The 19,463-nt window shown below is 35.8% G+C and overlaps 1 long non-coding RNA gene and 1 pseudogene across 2 annotated transcripts in view; one reads left to right on the plus strand and one right to left on the minus strand.

Annotated features, from left to right (window-relative positions):
- Window positions 1–19,463, plus strand: part of LOC147908990 (uncharacterized) — a 140,318-nt gene that overhangs the window by 110,335 nt on the left and 10,520 nt on the right. The gene's annotated exons all lie outside the window — the stretch shown is intronic.
- LOC147908993 (uncharacterized) lies at window positions 3,438–11,368 on the minus strand (annotated as a pseudogene).

The raw sequence follows: 19,463 nt of genomic DNA on the forward strand, positions 1-19,463 counted from the left end.
CTACAGTTATAGTTATACAATCAAGGTGAGAACTATCCTCGCGCTTCATCAGAACCTCACTTTTCTTTTTTATTGTTTTGCTTATAACATTTACTTATTTCAATAAACGAAAATATTGAATCGAATTTATCGACGGACTCTCTAAATCTCTAATCGGTTATATACAAGTACACATACATATATGAATCTTCTCAGTGAACCGCATCCTTATCCGCACAACTTAATCTCCGATCCCCGAGTAAAGTGCTTAAATACATTGACTCAAAAACGGAGAAAATCTCAACAACATTAGACGTAACAACATCAAATGGCTGGGATTCGATAGATCGCACAATTCATGGATACACAAAAACAATGTTATTTGATAAAATTTTGATTCATATATTTTATTTCTATATATAAAAAATCAATATAAGCATATAAACATATATTTTTTATTACTTCCCATTCCCCTTCGTTTTGCAATATACAGATATAAAATACGTATATAAATGTATGATACATGAAATGAAAATATTAGTAATACTTAATAAATGATACTACATAAAACATAATAGCAATATTTATATATATGTAAAAAATATACATTACGTGTAAATTATAATAATAGTACATAATAGTAACATGTACACTGTATAAAAATATTTAAAAATGTAGAAAAAACATACACGAAGTGTATTAAATTAAGATAATACATAAAGCATAATAGTAATACATATATACTGTATGAAAATATAAAAAAAAATGTAAAAAGCATAATAGTAATATAAATGTTGATACATATATATATATATATATATATATATATATATATGTATATATTACAAAGGTATCCGCCAATGCCTCCACGATAACGTCTCCGTCGAGTCCGGTACGACGTATCGTTTGTCGTCATATGGACTCAGAACGATTTTTTATTCGGATATCGTGTACTCGTGCAGTTTAGATCGTATACACGACGATTAGCGACGAATCATTTCGATCTCTTCGTTCAAACACCGCGTGTAATCGTCGAACGTTATCGTTCGCGCTACGACGTTACTCTTTACGCCTTTCGCTTTTTTAGTTTCTCTCTTGCCGTTCATCCTCACCACGTACATCTTCGCTCTGAGACTAACGAATTTAATCATTATCACACCGTTATTTTCGTCCTTCATCAGACCGGGTACTTTTTTGTTCGCGAGAGGCGTACCGTACGCGTTGTCCATCGGATAATCGCTCGTGTCGAATCTAGCGATATCGCGTTTCATAGTCTCATAAACGTCTTCGCACTCGACGCGGTATACAAGACTGTCCGTGTCGGTGTACATAATTTTACATTTGTCGCGAAACAGTGATAACATATACTCGTGATGAAATTCGTACAAGCAGACTTTCGATATGTCGAGTATACACATACCCACGTAAATCGGCTTGTTGAACTTCATCTCGAGTCTGCGCAGTTCGACGGCGATCAAATTTTCCGCAAAGATGGTACGGCTGTGGAAATTCGGTTTTACGATCATCATTGCCTTCGCGCCGTACCGTCCGTCCCATTTTGTTAATATGTAATATTACGTCAATGTGGTTGCGCACATTCTCCATAGTTTTACCCAATACCGCGTTGTTCATTAATTTATATAAATTGTTCTCAAAATCGTTTTTAGTGCGAGTTCTGAAATTTGTATTGAGTTCAATATAATCGCGAAGCCATGGAGATTGCGCGAATTGTAGTACTCGATGAATCTTTGTTACGAGAAGACCGAGTACATTGCTGTAGATTGCGGTAGTGGATGATGTAACGCTGTTTATCGTACAGCGTCGCTAGAAGTTTAGCCTCGCGCTTATCGCGCGTCGGACAGAACGACAGATCAGTGTAGATGTTGGTCGTGTAGATGTTGTGGATACTCGAGATCGACTTCGAGAATGTAACCGATGGGTGAATCCAAAGCAACCGTACTCACGTCAAAGTTCGCAGCGTCTTCGACCCATCGAAATTCGGTGTATGGCAATGATTGACACATCGCCCACCCATATAATTTGTTAACATCGTAATATATCAAGTACGACAACGGTTTCGGTGAGTCGTACGAACGCATGTACTTGTTATTAACCTGCGCATATCTGCTTGAACATTGACTAAGGCCGCGTATACCGCTCGATGAATATGATCATGTCGATGAGTAACTCAAATTTTATACGCGTTTGATTTAACATCACGTCCCACGTAAAATCAGGCAATGTATAGTAATGCGTAGGATCGAGACCGTAATTCGCGACTAACTTTCGCGGAAATTTTCGAAAATATCGGCCAATAACAAGACATCGGGTTTCAAGTACAGATCACTGTACTCGCCGAGCGTTTGAATGGAGAATTGCTTCCAGACGTTCGCGGCGTGAGCGTAATCGTTCTCGGATACTGTATCCGTTAACGAACTGAAAATGATTCGCGGTAGTAATCGCGTGTCCCGTAATTTTTTGACGCAGTCGTATTTCAACGCAACGTATTCGTACGGAAAGACACCTTTACGAGTCAGTAATTCAAATTCTTCATCCATAGTGTTGAAAATTTGGAACGTATGATTTTTAATTTGTCTCTGCTTAGAAACGATGCCAATTTATCGAGGCTTGCAATTAAAAATTTGAAAGAATCAATGAACCGTAATTTTATGCATTTTCGCAAGTCTGCTCTCTCGGCGGTATCTTGAACATTGTTTAGTGAACGAAATATATTTTTCTTTGGTTATCGATAACACATCATCCTTCGTACGCGGTAGTAATTTCTTTATTTATAAAGTGTGCGTCGTAGCCCGATAAATTGTGAAAAACGATCGGAATATAAAAATTTTTATAATTAAGATTGCAATTTGCATGCGCTGGATCATAGTATCTACCGGTGAGATGACAATGATCGCGAACCCGCGCATCGTCCGGCGCGAACGGTTTCTCGCAAATATGACAACGCATCGCGCTACGATACGCCTCCATTGTTCTTTCGACAATCTTTCCATGGGCACGTTGGCGGATACGATATTTTTCACTCGATGCACCAAATCGTTGAGTTGTCGCGCGAATCACGCTATACAGTCTTTATCGCGACGGAATCGATATGACGATAACGTCGTTGTACGAACATCATAGTCATCATCTTATATAGAACATCTTATATTAAATCGCAGTACCTTATACTAAATACCTCATGCCGTTGATACATGTACGACGCAAGTCCTTACTTGTCAAGTTCCATCTTCCGTAGAACGCACTCCAAGTCAGCGTAGATGATGAATGGGACGCGCTGCTTATTGCAGTGGTTCTCAAATTCGAGTCATTTGTCGTTCCACGTTCGGCAGTCGGATAGTGGAGTTGTTGATCTTCTCGCAGTCCATTACGTGCGACTCCAATTTTTCGTACTGAAGTATCTGAAAAAAAAAATTATTATTATTATCATTATTTTATTAGTAAGACGGAAAATTATAATAATTTTTTCATGTATACTTACCGATCGCAGAAAAATTTCTTATTCTTTTTCCCACTAATCTGTGAGCTCACGAGACGGGATAGATTTTTCATCCACGCAAAATGTCCAACACCGTCATTGCGTGGATCTTGCACATACATTACGTTGACATGTTTCTCCTTTTCATTTGTGAGTCGCAGAGGAAGAATCTGTTTATTCTCGATCATATACGTTGATTGAGCCGCGTTCAATCATTCGAATTTAGAAATGTCTTTTACATTAGAAACTCAATGTTTGTGAGATTCAATACTGTCGTGTTGCGGATACGTAATGCGGATACGACGATTCGTTATACTTTTTAGCCGACACAGCGCGATGCCCACCGACCACGCAAAGCACGCATTGTCCGTCGTACGCACACTGATCACCGCTCGTTTCGTCGCTATTTCCCACGGCACTTTGGTGTGACATCTCGCGCGCATGGGATTTAATTTGTTCACATTGAAAGTCAAATTCAATATACGTGACAATGCCCACCCGCTGTCGTGTTCCTGGAATTCTTCGAGCGATGCTAGGATAGGCTCGATGACACGCCGCTCGTACCACTCGCGCAAATCGGTGTATCAGTATATCTCGCTGTTTTTTGTAATTGTTCTTATTAGCACGTTTATCCTTCGTACCGAACTCATCATTGAACGCGGTGTTCACTTTTACACTACCGTGTCTTTCTATAGTGTCTCGCACACGCTCGAGCACTATTTCTCTCGCGTCTTCCAAAAACCGCCGCGGCTCAATATGATTAGAGTTTATCACAGCACCTGTCAATATATGGCTTTCAAACGCGATGTCGATCTCTCAGACGAGAGATCTTTCGTCGCGACTCGCGTACTCGCCACTCGTGTACTCGCCACCAACGTGTACGAAACGTCGCTCCAATTGCAATTTTGCACCCGCGAGTCGCGCGACCCTCGCCACCACGGATTGTCTGCGTCCAACGGTGAGATGTGGACGCTTGGCACGACAAAGTTCTTCGAGCTGCTCGATGCACTCGTCGCATCGTTGCCACGCGAAACACTCCACCAGAGTAGCGACCTGGCCGCACTGCTCCAGCAATTCGCATTTCACTCGCTTATGATTTTCCATGTCTTTTTTTACAATCTTTAGATCACGTTACACTCTTCCACGGAGCACTTGCACGTAACTCGTTCACACACGTTACAGCACCGTGACATATCTAGAATGTCATAACGTTCTAATACCTTTTCATTATGTTTGTTTGCGAAAGTGCACTGTTCACATTCAAAACATTAATCGTCGCATCGATCGAAAAACAGTTTTAGCGCAAGATCGCGATCACAAAACTCCATCCATATATTGTTAATAATCAGTAGTTCGATGCTCTTTTCATTACCCGCGGGAATCTTAGTGCATATGCACCAATCTTGGCTCTTATCTGCGATTTTCTTCGCTCAATAATAATCGTTCTTTTTTACATTGACATTTCTATTTCACCAATGTCTCTTTTCATACTCATCGTCCTTGTAACATTTGTCTCATAACCGTGGGTACACTTTCTGTCGCGCGAGTAAAGACTAGTCAGAAACGGGCTCTCTCATAACTATTCCATGTTTTCCACGTATATCTATTCTCGATCGCATAAGAATTGCACCGGCGATATATATTCGCACACCTATGTCTCTTTTTTGCAGATGTCGAGAACATATAGCACATCATCTACATTACAGTCTTCCCACTTTTTTTCCAGGGTTGTGTTTCGCTCACAATACTATTCGCAATAGTTTTTTTTTTTCAGTGTGTGCAGTGTGAGCACTTGTTGCACGGAAATATAAATGTACATTGGCACTCTGCAAGACCGACCGCTTAGCGCATCAATATAACCGATATCGTGCTTCCTTACAAGATATATTCCCACAACATCGGTGTCAGCCAAATGGATGCATACTGCACATACAGTTAAAGCACCACCCGTTGTATAGCACTGGATCGTGCATTTAGTACGGCCGTTCAGTGCACGGATTTTTGAAAACGGCACAAATTTCTCTGCGTAATCCGTATCGTGCTCGCTCAAATCACTAGCATAGCCATCGTCTGATAACATTTCTTCAGAATCTTGGTCCATTATTTTTTCAAAATCCATTTCTTCGAGCACTTCGAACACTTCGTCTCTATTATTCGCGAACTATTCCGGATCTACGTTTCGAATATACTCGATTACGTTGGTTATGTTCGCACGATGGTTAGCCATACTTATGCTTATTGTCAATAACCGAAGTGACCGATTCGTTCGTCTTCCAGGATACCAACTGTGCTGTCGAGCACTTGTGATCTATTATATAATATATTACATATTTTATTACGTGAACTCCAAGATTTCTCCGTTTCGTGAAAATTTCGGCAAAAAGACAGTACAAAGTATCAACATAAAACTTGAGCTTTAAGTCATCGATCGGCGAGCGTGATAATATTCAAAAAACGTGCCATTAGAAAATCTTTCCAACGATATTGGAAACATAAACAAAAACATAGATCCTTAGAATCGCGGCAATAAAATTTACGACAAAGATTACAAACCATATAGAGAAAATCCTATTTATACACGATCGGTTCAGTAAGTACAAAATCTAAATGAATCTTCTGTAGATAAAGACTCATATTTCCAAACGTGTAAAAGCAAGTTGAAGAGTGTTTTCTCGTCAACAACAGGAAGTTGGTAAAATAAATGAGAAATCACAAAGCGTAGCTTTTAGTTTTTTAGATTATCGATCGTAAAATTTAAGTAAATATTTTCTAGACGAGAGAACGCAAGTTCAAGTAATAAAAGAGAAATCGATGACAAAAAAAAAGATGCGTTCGACTTGAAGTACTCGCGAATACCTGTACATCCTGTCATTTACCGCAGAAGAGTTATGTTTTTTATTTAGCAGCCGAAAAACATTAACGCGTGGAGACATGTCACTGATCTGATAGTATAAACAGTATATATTGCTTTTTTCGTTCAATAGTAGATATTAGTTACGAGCGATAAGATATAGATCGAGTAAAAAAATATATACGTCGAAAATCGACCGAGCGCAAAGGGCCGTTCCTTGTCCGCCAAGTCCACTATCGAGGCAAAAAGCGAGATATTGGGAATGTCCTGGTAAAAAAGCATCAAAATCGTGTTGCTTATCATCAACGTCATCAATGTCATCAAAATATAAGCCATAAGGTATCTTATTTAGAGTGACTAATACTGATGCACTTTGTTCTCTTCTGAAAAAAGCGAATAGTGATTAAAAAAATTTTTCGTTCTCTTTTTCCAGAAAGCGCTGCTAGCGATGTTTGACCCACCGATCGCATTCGCACGCTGTGGACCACAAAAAAAATATAATAAAAAATGAGAAAAAATCAGTGTAATAAGTGTGAATAAAAAATTTTTGTTCGCATTATTATATATTATTATGTATTTTCTGTTACTCCTTTGTCTCGACGCGCTAGGAAAAACTTTATTAAAAAAACTGTGTCGAAAAAACTGTGTTGAAAAAAAAAGGATACTTGTACTCTATTGATTCCTTTCTTCCATCTTTTCTCTAACATGATCTTAAGTGTTTCATGTGCAGCGCAAATGATAGCCTCGTTATGACAAAGAATGCTTCTCAGCGTCAGTCTTTGCTGAATCTTGTCCGCGCGCAAGACTAACAGAAGAGTTTAATATATTGCAACATGAGTGATTTTTTCCCCAACGTGCAAAAGTATTTTACCATTAATGCTAAATAGTAAAATACTTTTGCATGTTTAAGTGATTGGGTGATAGTGAAAGTGATAATATTGTGATTTAAAAAAAAAATTTCGTCAAATTTTCCAGGATATTTTTCATAACAACGATAAGTAATTTACAGGATTTGATTAGGATCCGTTACGAGTATCTCGTTGAAGGAATAAGTTTTTTTCTTTTTATTTGTATCAAATATTTTAGTGCTTCTAACGTCTTTTTACTTTTCTTTTTTCCAGTACCTTATGATCGATAACGAGCCGCAGATCCGGCTACAGTTGCGAAACGAGGTAGGGGTGCAAATTATCCTCTCAGTAAGTATAATAAATAGATTTATTTTCTAATTCACTTTTTATAATACTTCTTTTAAATTCACTTTGTCCATTTTTCAGAGTGTACCTCGTTATTATATTCAAATAAAAGGATTTATCAATATCGTCGCATGGCAAATGGTACGAGCTGACAGACAGCGGGACCGGGAGGAACAAGTTAACATATGGGAGGAAGATGACTTCTTCCTAGCTCAACTGTTCAGCCTCCGACCGTACAAGCCCGATCCGGAACCGAAAGATTGGAATTGTAAGTATTATAAATTTATATTATATGTGAATTTCTCTTCTTATATGTTGCATGCTAATGTAACACTTTTTGTTTTACAGAAACGATGACGTCTCAACACCATATGTTTAAAAAATTTTTCATTTTTATTTTTATTTTTCTTTAAATTAACATTTTTTTAATTTTTTATTTTCATTAAAAAAAAATTTTTTTTTAATTAAAATTTTTTTATTTGTTATAATAAAATTTTTATGTGGTGTGAAAAAAATATATGTAAATTATATTACTCGGATTTCGCATCTGTTTATTTCCTTCTTTCCTTCTTATTTCCGTACTGCTAAATTACGCACGACGGCATCTTCGCACTAGACGGTACTGTCACGACCGTATTAAGCGTTCTCTTTTTAAATTATTAAATAAAAATGTATGATAAAATATTTTCGCGTGCAAGAAGATATAAAGAGAGACAACGCGGCGGCGAGAAAGATGACGAAATATAAAAAAAGAGAGATGGTATATGCGGTAAGCGTATGCAAGCCTTTGTTACCGATGCATTTTTGGAGAGAGAGCGGCGTTACGAGTATCTCCCGCACCTACGAGTATCTCCCGCGCCCCACGCTCCCCTCTAGCCCCATTAGAATTCGCCTTGCTTTACTACTACTTTTGCGATCTCAGACAGTATGATTCGTTTCGTTAACCCTTCGGTAATCTCAACATGTCGAATAGCGTATTGTATCATCCGGTGTATTCCACGAAATGCCTAAGGTCTTCAACGAACGATCTGTCTCAAATTTTGCGTGGAGCACGCTAGTTGCTAAATCTTTAATGATTCGCTAGTCATTAGAAGCTCACTGCCTTATAGTAAAGCCTCCCCGAGATAATAAAGCGATTATTTCGTTTCTACGGACTTCATTTCACGGATTTCATCACTAGTGTTTGCTCCAGTCAGCAAGTCATCCACATATAAATGCTCTTTAATGATTTCGATCGCCCTAGAGTAGGCGTGACGTTCGTCGTCAGCGAGTCTCTGAATAACATGGAGAAAAGGTGATGAAGAAATACCAAACGCGAGTATGTCAAGCTGCAACGTTTCAATCCGATTATTTCTGCGAATCCGCTGATATCAACATCCTCATGTCGATAATAATATCTGAAGATATATTTTTTCGATATCAGCGGTGATGACCTATTTGTATACGTGAAATCGAACTAAATGTCCAAACAACTTGTTCTGAATTGTGGGCCCGACTAAAAGCATATCGTTTAATGATACGCTGCTACTCGTCTTAGCTGAAGGCCGTGAGGCGTCGAATACTACACGAACCTTAGTCGAACTTGTTTCCTTAATGACCGCGTGATGAGGCATATAATAATCGTCATTCTTCGGATCTTTAACTATATATAGTTCTCCTTTAAGTATCCGTCCAATATTCGTATATTCATATTTTAAATTTGGATTTGCGTCGAATTTACGTTCTAATGAGCATCAAGCGTTTAAATGTCATGCTTCGCGATTCGCCGAGTCGGTTTGTCGGATTTACGAAATGGCAATCGAACTATATATCGTCCTTCACTGTCGCAAGAAACAGTCTTTATAAAATGATCTTCATATTCGGTCTGTTCCAGAGATTGTGATTTATTTATTACGTTAACTTCTTCGATCGTCCAGAACTTCGCTATTTGATTCTCGTCAAACTGCACGTTTCTCCTCCGTTTTAGAATTGCGATGGCGTTTCGCCGGCAACCAACGTTGACGCGTGAGACGCGTTTTTTGAAGGTATAATTCTCTTCTTTCGCATGATAAATTAATTTAACCAATTGAGAATAAAGTTAATGCAGCAGCGGAACCGATTATTAAGTCGATAGAACAAATGGAATTCCGGATTCGCCAGCCTTATATTTGCAGATATTTTTATCAAATTGGAAAGATTTCGGATAGCTAAATCGGTTATGGTTGGTATTGTCAAGCAAGATAGATTTTTGCAAAAATTATTGCGTATTGATCGTACTGTGACTACAATGCCCCTTGATTCGGTGCTTATACTATTTATAGCTCCTATCGAGAACGAATGCGTGGGAACCGGCATGTCTAAATATCTTACAATAGATTCGGAGATAAAATTTGCAGTGGCGCAAATATCTAACAGAGCTCAACATTTTATGAGTTTGTTCTTACGGTCAGTAACATACACCATCGCTCGTCAATAGCTGCGATGTAAACACGTATGAAAGAGTCGCGAAACTCGTCTCCTTATTGCCGTACGAATGTATAATATTAGTCATTCGGCCTTATTAGTAGTGTTGTTTGATTTTGCTGCAGTCGATTTATTCACCGTCGTATAATTATTTGTGCGCAATAATGTGTTATGCTGTTTTTGATAAATCTTACAGTTAAAAAATTTGCATGGACTGTCGCGATGAGAACGTAGACAATTATAGCACAACTTCGCGTTTTTTACCGCTTCGATACGTTTCTGTACGGATAGTTGTTTAAACGGTCGCATAAGTAAAGTGGATAGCGTTTAAACTTACATATTACGATTTCGTATTTATCATGAATGTATGATTCGTGGAGTGATTTCGCCTTTTTTTGCGGGAGATTCGCCCTTGGCCCTTTCCATATCTGTTGCCTTCACCTTGTCGCGTCTTGATGCATAAACGGCGGTTCTATATACAAACTCATACATTTCCTCGATCTTCGGAAATTTGTCTCTCTCAAGTGTTGCCTCCTACCTTCTTAACGTCTCTTTCGGCAATTTATTTTCCAACAAATGGATCAACATCTCCGACCCAACGGAAACTCCCAAAATATTTAACGCGACATGTTGCTGCATATCGTCAACCAAACGAGTTAAGCACGTCGTATTCTCTCTTTCTAGTACCGTAGATATCGTAGTATATCATTTAATATTAACGAAAGGTGCGAAATCAAAATCCGTTTTACTTCATATAATCTTTCTAATAATTCCCACGCTTTAATGTAATTTATTCCGTCGATTTCAAAAATTCTTATTTTATTAGCTGCTTCATCTTTCAATGCTGATTTCAAGTAATGAAACTTATCGACATCGGATAAATCTAATTGTGAGCCTATATTAAGGAATGAAATTTTAAACGATAACCAGTTCTCGAATTTTCCATCAAAAGTGGGAAGCGTCGCCTCAGGCTTGATTCGCCGTTTCCTTGCAATCACTCTATTTTCTGAATCATCGACCCAAGTTTCGTCACTGATGCCATTGTTCGAAGTGTTCGAGACGTTTATAAGATTTTCGACTTTACTTGCGATAGCATAAAACCGTTCTTGAATACTTAAGAACTCTTCTTGATGCGAATCATTCAGATCCGTCACCGCGAGCTCGTTAAATTCCTTGAACGCATGGTACAAATGCGATTCGCATTATTTATTGCGTCGCGTTATCTACTTTGCCCTTGAGGTTTGTAAGGAAGGTAATTTGACTTTTCAAGGATGTTCGTTTCTGAACGAATAACTTCTCTCGGCCATTATCACGTGTGATTTGACATAAAAATGAATGACTTATGTTAGCGACAGGACTCTTTACGTATAGGCACCGCAATCGAATCTCGCTTGCTAGTAAACCGTGTCACCGATGTTAGCTACTATCCGGCTCGAAGGACCAATGTTTGCGTCAGTGCAATCTTAATATGACACTGTAATTTCGATTTGAAAAAAAACTATTTATTGTCTATGTACACTGTTCTGTTTATCTTACAGTTTCTCAGTTAGTTATCACTTAGTTATTGTTAATATTATTTCGAATGCGCCTAGGGGCTGTCACCCTGAATTGCCTAGTCGGACACTTTCGCGCATACGCCTGGGGGCTAAAGCCCTGGTTCACGATAACTTTGCGACGATGCCTAGAGGAAAACCCTGAGTCACGAGGATAATACTTGTGGACATTAAAATCGGATTGACTGGAAATGACTTTAGTACCTTAAACGTACGGACTCGCGTTCAATCGACAGAGTTACTACCTCTTCGTGTTCTCTCGAAAGACTGACTTCTCCAAATTCCGTGTGATCCGATCCTCCTCATATTCATCTACGATTGATGACATTAGAAAATAATAACACATAATGTCACGACAAAATTCTAATTGTGCAAAAGAAGTACTTGAGATTCATCGTTTAGGTTTTTTGCTGTAAAACAGAATCTGGAAATTCTTGTTCTACACTTTTCTTGATATGACAACTGGCGTTGTAACATTATTGTATGAAGCATCTTCACATAGAAAAGAACATGTTTATTTAATTACAACTCCCGACTGTTGAATTTAATGTCAACTAGATGTAACTCTGCGTTTTTAAGAATATTATTGAATTACTGAAGATGGCCAGATTGTGGCCGAAACGTTTAATGTTTTAATTAATATAATAATAATTAAATATCACAAACTATAACTTGTGCTGTGGTTTTTTATGCTCTTATTTTTTATATGTTTTAATTATTTTAATATTAATATTTATTTTAAGAGTTTATTTAACTAGTTCAGCCAGTACAGAATATTTATAAAATATTTTATAATAATATTCTATGAACATTCCATCTGATGAATTTATTTTCATTGTAAAATTCATATTCTCTCTCTCTTTCTCTCTCTCTCTCTCTCTCTCTCTCTCTCTCTCTCTCTCTCTCTCTCTCTCTCTCTCTACTTATTTTACTATAATACTATAAAACATCATTTTACTATAAAACATCAAAAGCTTTAAATTTGAAATTACTCTGACACAAAGCATTTTTACTGTTTGGTCTATTTGAATATAATCTTTTCATAAAATCTGTTATTAAATTGAATTTTCTTATAATTAATTTATTTTTATATGTATACATAGATGTACTTCAGAACATTCAATTTTGGCTAAGATACATTAATCATTTGATTTTATATAACGTAATTATAAAAACTTTAACTCATGATTTCATTTTTTTTTTGCATTTGAACAAAGAAATAGTTTGAATTTTTTACTATTCACTCACACAATGAAGATTTAATTTGTTTATAATATTTATTTATATTGTGTCCAACCTCTGATATGAGTTTAGTAATTTTATTTATATTCTAATGTTTGACTATATTTTGTTTTTGTTTGACTATATTTTGGTTGCTGGTTTAAAACTTTTAAAGTGCACGTAAATTTAATAATTATATAAAAATATGTTTGCTCTAATATGTTTATTATTAATTTTATTTTAGAAAATATATATGAAAAAAAAAAAGAAAAAAAAGAACGTAGGATTTAACCGTGGGATCTCCAGTTTACTGATCTTGCACCTTACGCGCACGACCACGCAGAGTTCTTACACATTGCGTTTATGAACGTGGTATATACCACGCATGGCAAATTATAAATAATTAATATCTTGTAAACTATCGCGTTTTGAAATCAATTTTGCTATTATACAATAATGAGAAAGGTATATAATTACTAAAATTTATTAAAACTTATATGTTATCTCGAATGTCATTATACTGATATACACCGAGATTGCTGAGAAAGCATTTTTGGTCTTCGATCGCTTGTACAGCGACCAGAGCGAGAACATCGGGCTTTCGCTCTCTTTCGCTGTCTCGTTCGCTCTCGCCAGGAGTCACATTAGTGTTCGTACGTATATGAATACACAACCGCATAAGAAGATGGAGATTATACTTTCTGAAGTTGGCAGCCTTGAATCCAGAGCTTCAGGGTTCTACTACATGAGGTCTCCAAAATCAAATCGGACTTGGCTCGTTATTCCTGTCGACCCTTAAAGTTTTTTATTGCAGTAATAGAATTTGAAATTTAATACATTAGTATTAGCAGTTATTATTCGACATGATATTACTGGTCTTTGATTAAATTATACCTGATTCTCATGAAAATAGAAATCTGAAAATTATATTTTGTCTTAATAAAAATTTTTTAGAAATAGTGCACAACTCATTTGCGGATTAGCGATTTTATTACCAAATATAAATTTAAAAGCGAGTTATACATGAAATTGGGACTTATATGTATTCCTTGTAACATATTTCGAAATTATATTGTCTATGTGGTAATATCTTTTTATAAGTAGATTGAATTAGAATGAATGTCATCCATACTTTAGTATTTTATAATTATAAAAAATTCTATATTGTCTTAAAGAATGTCCAAAGAATGTCTACATCAGAAGCACACGCCATCAAAATGTCGTTCGGAGAACTGTTCTATAGGACTTTTTAAATAGATATACTTAATATTTTGGATAAATATATAGTTTAGGGGAGCCTCTTCAATAACCTTGACCTTGACATATGTTGTCAAGGTCATGACCCTGAATGATCTTGAGAAAGTTTTAACCGTCGGACGTCACTTGTTAAAAAGTTATAAACAAAAGAAATTTAAGAAATAACGTATATAATATCTCTTTTCTACCATATAAAATACAAATATTCTGCTTTAAAGTATATTTTACAACTTTTCATGCAAAGTGACTCCCACCCCACCTTCCCCCCAGTTTGAGCGCATTCGACTTTCACCTGAAGCGATTCCCACCCCATTTCCCCGCTCTGCTTGGGGACTCACAATTTTCATCTGAAGAAAATATAGGCGAAAGTCGTGCGCCCCCAAGCAGGGAGGAAGGTGAGGGAGGAGTCAAAATTTTCATTTTACATAGTAAATATGTGACGTTATTTTTTAAACTTCTTCTGTTTATAACTTAACGAGTGATGTCCGACGGTTAAAACTTTCTCAAGGTCACTTAGAATCATGACCTTGACAACATATGGACAAGGTTATTGGGGAGGAGCCTCCCCTAAACTACATATGTATCTTATTTTGATTTCTTTTTTTATGACACTACCTTTGATATCTTTTTTTCTGCAAAATAAACTTGTCGCCTTTTTTTACATTTTTAATGTCTTTTCCAGATTTCACAAATTTTTGCTATGTATTATTAGGTGTTGGAATTAATTCGTAGCGTTTTACAAGTGATGGGAAGTACTTTCATTAATGTATTTTTTAATGCTCATGTGAAATAAATAACATTCTTTCATTAAAAAACGCTACGAATTAATTCCAACACCTAATATTTTCATTATCATTTTCATATATTTATAAAATGATTTGATATAAAAATATTGCAAAATATACACGATATCTTTTTTTACATTTTTAATGTTTTTCTATTTAATATTAATTTCACGAATTTTTGTTAAATTCTTGTTATAATACACTTCGCAGTAATAATACACTTTATATTCATATTTAAATGATAATATTATAATAATAACAACGATAAGAGTAATAATAAAAATAAAAATATTTGAAAATAATTAAGAAAATTATGTCTTTTTAGTAAGTATAATATTTATCTCACTATAATATAATATAATATTTGTCTCACTTATTGTTACTTACTTTTCCACGTAGATTAAAAATATTTGTTGTATATTGATCAATCTCTATTAACTCATTGCGCTCTCATTCGATCTATACAAATACTACGTGAAGTTTGCGAGATAGCCACTTTCTTTTTTTATTCTCGTTCTCTTGAATATTTTTTAGTGACAACTTCGACAGTAATTAACACGAAGTGCTATCGCACGTTTTAAACGTTATAACATTTTTAATGCAATTTTTCCGTATTTGTTGTGCAATGTAAAACAGATGTGAAAAGGTGTAGAAAAGGTGCGAAAAAGATGTCAAAAGTGTGGGAAAATGAATAGATAACATAGACAAATAGATAGATAATGTAGGTAGGTGATAAATACCATAAATACCCAAATAAATAACATAGATAGATGAATAAATAACATCAGGAGGTGGATAGATAACATCGATAAGTGGATAGATATTATAACATCGACAGGTCGATAGATAATGTAGATATATAAGTAGATATATAAATAAATAATGTACACAGATGAGATGTGAAAAAAAGTGCGGAAGAGTTGCAGAAGACGTTGTGAAGACGTGCGGAATAAATGCAAAAAAAGTAATAAATGCCGATAAGGTTGGTGCGGAAATGGTACTTAAAAGGTGCAGAAAAGATGTAGGAGAATTGCAAAAGAGGTGCAGAACAAATGCAGAAAAGATGCAGAAGAGATGTAGAAGTGGTGCGGAAAAAGTGCAGGAGAGGTAAAAAAAGTTGCTGAAACGGTGAGAAGAGATACGGAGAAGTGCAAAATTAATACGAGATGAGTGTAAAAAAGATATGGTAGAGATGTAGACAAAGTGCAGAAAAGGACATAAAAGATGCGGAAGAGATGCGAGAAAGGTACGAGAGGAAAAACGTGTAGAAAAGGTACAATAAAAGTGTAGAAAAGATGTAAAAAATATGTGGAAAATGTGTTGAAAAAGTATAGAAAAGATGTAAAAAAAGTATAGAAAAAGCGCAGAAAAAAGTGTAAAAAAGTGCAGAAGAGATGTAGAAAAAATACAGAAAATTGCAGAAAGTGCAGAAAAAAGGTGCAGTAAAAAGGGACAAGATTTTGCGAAAACGACGATGACACTGTTATCTTAATTGTAAAAATCTATGTTTTTTTCCAATGTATGCATTTTTTTATAACATCAATTTGTTTAAACAAAACAATAATTTTTAATTATATAAGCGAGTTCTTTCCTGTAAAGGATACGCTGTAGCATTTTTTTCATGACATAGTATTATCCCCTTCATATATATCTATCTTCCTACGATTTATTCTTTGAAGCCTTCAGTTAAGATTGAGAACATATTTTTGTAATAGGTACATTTTATATATATATATATATATATATATATATATATATATATAAAAATCGCGGATACTTTTTAGATGACCCAATATATATAATATTGGGTCATCTAAAAAGTATCCGCGATTTTTTGTCACTAGATGGTATTGACCATTAACACTATCTAGTAACAAAAAACCGCGGATACTTTTTAGATGACCCAATATAATGGACAAAAGTCTCTAAATTTTGCATGATTAAATCAGCTGAAATGGAAGATAACGGAGATTCCATTGGGACACCAAAGGACTGTTTGTAGAATTTGCTATTAAAGCTGTAGTATGTGGAGTTAACCAAAATGATTGCATTGAAAAATTCATCTTTTGATAAATTAATTTTCATTAAGAAAATGCCAATGATTAACATTTTTGATCACTAGGTCTACATGTATGTTTGTAAAAAGTAAGACGATATCCAAATCATGATATCAACACCAAGTCATTAGATAAAAAATCTCGCACAAAATCATAGGATGTTGACACTCGGTGAAATTGGCTGAAATTTGAGTATGTTATTGTTATGCTCGTGTTTTGCCGACGCCCATGGTATAGCGAAGAGCACGCGTTGCCGAGATGATTAGACATTCATCTGTCTGACAACAAGATTGTCAGATTTGGATGTGAGTCGACGCGTACGGATGTATTTCTTGATGACTCCATCTAACATCTTTTGGTGATCTGTTCTGCATTAATAAACACTTCTTGTTCTACTTTTTAACATTTGTTTTTAACTGTTGATTTTGGCGGTTCCGGAATGCGTCCGCGAGCGCGATCTCGTAAATCGACCGCGCGGGTGTAATATTTTGGGGCTTATCCGGGATCGAGAATCTCGACAGCGATTAATGTTCCATTCACCAGTAAATACGCGGAGCCGAGCGCACATGAAGGATTCGGAGAAAAAGACAGAAGCGACAACTCCGCAGACTATCCGACGTAAACCCGAAAACGCCGGAGACGACTCTGCAAGCCGTTCTCCGTGAAATACAGCAACTATGTGAGGAACAGAGACGCAAACAGGCGAAACTTGTGGCGGTTTTACATCGACAGGAGGTTTTACATGCGGAGATTCGTTCGCAGGAGAGCTTACGAGCAGCGTCCGCAACAAATAATCAGATAAGTCCCTTCATTCTTAACGGGCTCGCGAATTCATGTACTACTTCTTGCCGCCGGCGGAGACCGCTCCATTTTCGCGCGTGAATATTGTGATGTGCGTACTCCGTCTCGAGAAAAAATGGGTTTCAAGTTAAAACCAGATACGTTAGTGTGCCTTTACACGAATTCTTTTCTCAATTCAATTTGATCGCGCGTGCGAACGATTGGTCTGAAGAGACAAAAACTGTCATCTTAGTGTCGTATCTGAGGGGAAAAGCGCATGCGATTTTAGAAAATGTAGAGAATCTAGAAATTTTAGAAATTTTGCCGAACTAAAATAAAAATTAGAGTTGCGTTTCGGATAGAGTCAATTGGCACAGAACTATTATTCACAGTTTATGAATAGAAAGCAGAAATTCGACAAAAATCTGGCTATGTTGGGCGCGGATATTGAAAGATTGTCGCAGTTCGTCTATTCGGAGTGTGCACATCCGATTCGGGATAAAATTGTTTGTGCCCAATTTGTCTCCGCCTTATCGAATAACTTCATGAAAAGAACCCTCCAGTTGGAGGAAATGGAGGAATCTCTTAGACTAGCGGTTAAAAGGGCTGTAAAATTAATTCATGAAAATAATTTTGGCAATAAGAGAAAATATTTCAACGAAAAAAAAAGAGAACAAATTAAAGATAGTAAAGAAAAAAGGACAGAGAAAATAATAACAGGAATTTGTTTAAAACCAAAAACGATACGAAAGTCAGTAATAAGAGGGAATGTTGGGAATGTAGTAAGGAGGGTCACTTTTGCTCTGAGTGTCCGGGCAAGACGAAGACAAGGAATAGTCGAGCTGGTCGGGGCAAGCTCGACTAAAGTAGAAATAACTCTGAAAAATAATTATTTTATGGTTAACCAATGTTCTTGTAATGTTACTGACAATGTATGTATTAATGATTATTCTTTCAGGTTTAATAAAATTTAAAATAAAAATGATTGTGCTAACGATCAATATTCTTTGATTAATAATTTGTATGCTAATCTATGTCTTTTCAGGATGAATAGAATTAAGCACAATTTACGGGAATTTTGCTGTAAGAATGAGGCAAATAAACCTTGTATTTTTAGAATCGATATGGGCTCCGATATTTCCATAATAAATCAAAGCTATCGAATCGGATGTATTAAGATTAGAAATAAATAATTGCAATATCAAGGACTCCATGGGAAAACAGATTATAGTCAAATATAAAACTATAGTCAAAGTTCGACTTGCGAAATATTTCCTGGAAGTTTCAATGTTAATTGCTAAAATAAATGATGATTGTATTTTAGGAATCAATTTTCTCAAATTATTTAATTTGTAAAATATCTTTGATCCCATTTTTCTCAATTTCATTTGATGAAATTGATGCTAATTTTGATTGTTACCGCATTGAACATGTTGTGACGAGTTTAATGTCTTTATTTAAAGAAAACTTTCATTATTTAAATGAATCTGAAAGAAAAAGCTTTGCCAAATTTCTAAATGAATTTCATTATTTGCTAATGAGATTTTTGTAGAAAATTGTAAGTTCGGGGAGCACATAATAAACATGTAAGATCTTTTCCCCATAAAGCAGGCTTCTCAACGTAATCCAATGAGAGGGGAAATGAATAAAATTATTTCGGAAATGAAAGATCAAAGAGTTATTGAAGAATCTAATAGGATATCATTAGTGATGTTAGTTAAAAAAAAGGAAGGAACAATAAGGTTTTTTGTGAACTATCACAAGATAAATGCAATAATCATAAATGTGATTCCTACTCATTATCCAGTATAGACGATATCCTCAATCAATTAGCAGGTAACGTTTGGTT

Source organism: Acromyrmex echinatior, chromosome 7 (assembly GCF_024713525.1).
Source record: "Acromyrmex echinatior isolate Ae372 chromosome 7, ASM2471352v2, whole genome shotgun sequence".
In the NCBI taxonomy this organism is placed as follows: Eukaryota; Metazoa; Arthropoda; class Insecta; order Hymenoptera; family Formicidae; genus Acromyrmex; species Acromyrmex echinatior.